Source organism: Agelaius tricolor, unplaced genomic scaffold (genome assembly GCF_023055355.1).
Source record: "Agelaius tricolor isolate 1412-34295 unplaced genomic scaffold, bAgeTri1.0.p SCAF_9, whole genome shotgun sequence".
Lineage (NCBI taxonomy): Eukaryota > Metazoa > Chordata > Aves > Passeriformes > Icteridae > Agelaius > Agelaius tricolor.
In genome coordinates, this window is record NW_027269269.1 from 34,529,596 (window position 1) to 34,532,979 (window position 3,384).

The window sequence follows — 3,384 nt, forward strand, 5'->3', positions numbered from 1 at the left end:
CTTTCAAAGATCTCCTCTGAAATGCAGGGTAGCAGTGAGAGTAGGGTTGGATACCAAGGAAGAGGTGAGATGGCTCTGGTGTTGATCTACCTGGACTGGGTTGAACCTGGATCATCATGTACACACTGGGACAGGACAACCTGAGATCATGCCCCATCGTTCCTGCATCCTCCCTCACTAAATGAGGTGTGAAGATGTGCTTGGTACCTGCAGTAGTTACTGATGGCCTTCAAACTACAAGTGCAGGTGCTGTTGGGCACCATTTCCCCTGGCAAGGATGTGCAGGCTTCTCCAGCCTTCTCCAGAGACCAGGCAATGGCTCCTGTCCTAGCAGATGCCTGTGCACCAGCAGTATGGACCTGGCCTACCCTGACAGTGGGGCATCTTTCCAAAGAGAAGCTGCTCTGCATTTTCCTTTGATTTATGGTGCTGGGCTCCCCTCATTCCCATAGGACCTACTGCGCTGAAAGAACTCAGCAGATTTCCTACCAGCCTCTGCCAACAGCTTCTGGCAGCAAATGTGTCTTCATAGTAAGCAAAAAGGGCAAGGTGAGGGTGAGTATTTGAGAGAGAGGTGTCCTGCCAGGGCTCCTCACATGGTTCTGCTGCATGAGCCTCTCACACAGAAATGGGTTTTCTCATGTCTGGGTTGGGTTGATTTCATAGACCAAGAAAATGGTAACCAGCCACTCATGGTGTCAGCCCCTCCTTCCCTCCTCTAACCTGGAACCACTCCCTGCACAAAAATTATTCAGAACTGGGGAACAAATGGGGATCTCCACAGTCCCTTGATGCAACCACCATGTAAAAATGCCCATTTTAAATCTTAGCTGGTTTCTCATGCCTCATCAACTGCCTTCTGCCTTTCTGCATCCTCCCAGAGCTGTTCCCATCCATCCATGTCTCTCCTCATCCCCAGAGATCCTCCCTCCTCTTTCCTAGTGGAGACTGATTCCCTTGTTCCCTACAGGTCTTTCCTTCCCCATCCCTCCCTCTGTGCTTTCTCAAGACCCAGCCTTCCTTCCAACACGTGTCCAGAGCTTCTACTGGCAGCATCTACCCTAACTCCAGAGTACCTTTGTTCTTTTGTGCTGCCACCCAAGACTATCCAGGTACAAAGCTGACCCTACCAGTCATCCAGTACCTTGGTGCCACCAGCACCTACTGGTGTCTCCTGGGGGTATCGTAGAGAAAAGGGGTGCTCTCAGATTGGGGCTAGTATATGTTAGCTGGGCTTACTTTCCTTTGGTTGTTTTTAACAGGTTCCAGGTCCTTCCTGAGTGGCACAAGAGCTCGGCTCCACTGTGAGGGCTTTTACCACCCATCTAGAGGGAAACAAACTGCTTCTTTGAGAGACAATTTTACAGCAAGGTGTTTGTTCAATGCATGTTATGATCAATTGGCAAGTATTTTTTGTAGTGATGGTGGACATGATCCTGGTCACAGTTAAACCAAGAGCTGGTCAAAAAGTCCAGCCCAAGGCCTCACATGTTTTGTGGACATCCATGAGTTTTGGACCAGTTCCTTGCAGGGAGCAGGACCCCTTACCAGCCAGCCTGAGGACATACCAAATGTGTGGTTGCTTGGGGAACACTGCAGAGCCATCGGTCACAGGGCAAATCCCACCTCAGGGGTGGCATTTTGTTTCCATGGGTCAGCTGATTGCTCTGATAGCTTTGCAATGATGCTCTTTCTTCTGCTTCCAGGAGCCCTGAAAAAAACACTGGTGCTACAGAGCAAGAACCAAGTACCTTAGTGAAGGAAGAATTGACATGAAGTCAGGAACCTTCGACTAAACATCAGCTGGAGCAAATGTATAGTTCGCATGAAATGTGTGTTGTCTGGCTGGCATAAAATAAAGCTGATTATGAGAGCTGAATGACAACTTCTGTTGTCTCTCAAGCACTTTGAAGTTATTGTGTGATGCAGTTAGCATGTCTGTGCCTTGATTTATGTATAGTAAAGTTAGAGAAAAAAATGGGTCCAGTTCTCCCTTTATTCACAGATGGGAAGCAACACTGGTTTTAAAGGTCTCTCTATTTTATGTGGGCAATAGAGAGAAAGATTGATATCCATAGCTTGTGGAAGGATCATACTGGATTTCAGAGATTATGCCAGAATCCTAGTTGATAGAAACGACAACTCTCTTCAAAAATCCTTGGAAGATTTAATATATTATAAATTCCTAACCACTGTCAGGAACTTGTGTTTGGATAGTGCCAGGTGAGACACACCTTGTGCAACATCTGGCAGATCCCCTTGTCACTGTGCTGTAGTCACGAATATTTCAGACCTTCTTCTGAGGCTGTTAATATTCAACTGATTGCCAATTTGGGTATCACTTAAAGCAAATAATAGAATTATTTGGGTTGGAAGGGACCTTAATAGATCTTTCAATTCCACTGCCCTGCCATGGGGAAGGACATATTTCACTAGACCAGGTTGCTCCAAGCCCCATCCAACTTGCCCTTTAAGACTTCCAGGAATGAAGCATGTTGGGAAGAATGAAAGTTTGAAAAGAAAGTCAAGAAAGTCTCACAGATGTGTATGCTCAGCAAAAAAGACTTTTGAATGTAGAACCTGAGAATGAAATAGAGATGGAAGCAAGTTTTGATATAGAAGAAAAGAATTGCTGAGCCAGTTTTGCTGGATAACCAAGGAGGCAAAGGGTATATTCATTAGAAGGGGTTTTTATGGCTTAAAGCAAAGGATAAAACCACCTCAAACAAAAAGATGTTTTTCCCAAGCAGAAAGATTCCACAGGCAAACAAGCCTGCCGATGTTGCAAGTAGAAAAAAGGTCTCAGAATTCTCCACTGCAAGAAAACTGAAGAACAACTTCTAGCTTAAACTGTAATGTACTAACTTTTAGTGATGGGAGAATAGTAACATGAATATGGTAATTATAGTAGTTATGATAGGCTATAGATAAAAGTTAAGGTATAGATTGGTTCTTCTGTATTAAGATGCTCAGCAAAGAAAAGTATCTAATGCATTGTAACCAAAACCAAAGGGTGTCCAGGCCTGCCTGCAGCTGGAGCTGACAGCTGTAGGCACAGGCTCTGTCACCCACGACCCTGGACTGCTGTAACATCTTGGATACAATAAACTGCATTTTGGAGAGCCACTTGGAGTCCTGCATCCCTCATTACAACTCTTACAGAGGCAGCCACAGCTTCTCTGGGCAACCTGTGCCAGGGTCTTGCCAGTCTCACGGGGGGAACTTCTTCCTGATATCTAACCTAAATTTCCCTTCTTTCAGTCTGAACCCTTGTCCTGTCACTAAATTTCCTGATGCAGAGTTCCTCTCTGTCTTCCTTATAGGCTCCTTCAGATACTGGAAGATGTTCTGAGGTGTCCAGGTGATGCCTTAAGTTTTAGCTTT

At 45.5% G+C, this 3,384-nt stretch overlaps 1 long non-coding RNA gene across 1 annotated transcript; it reads left to right on the plus strand.

Moving 5' to 3' along the window:
• The first annotated feature begins 423 nt into the window (after positions 1–423).
• On the plus strand, positions 424–3,126 carry LOC139593046 (uncharacterized). The gene is made up of 2 exons (XR_011680186.1): positions 424–555; positions 1,707–3,126. It is a non-coding gene; the product is annotated as an uncharacterized lncRNA (long non-coding RNA).
• The last annotated feature ends 258 nt before the right edge of the window (positions 3,127–3,384 follow it).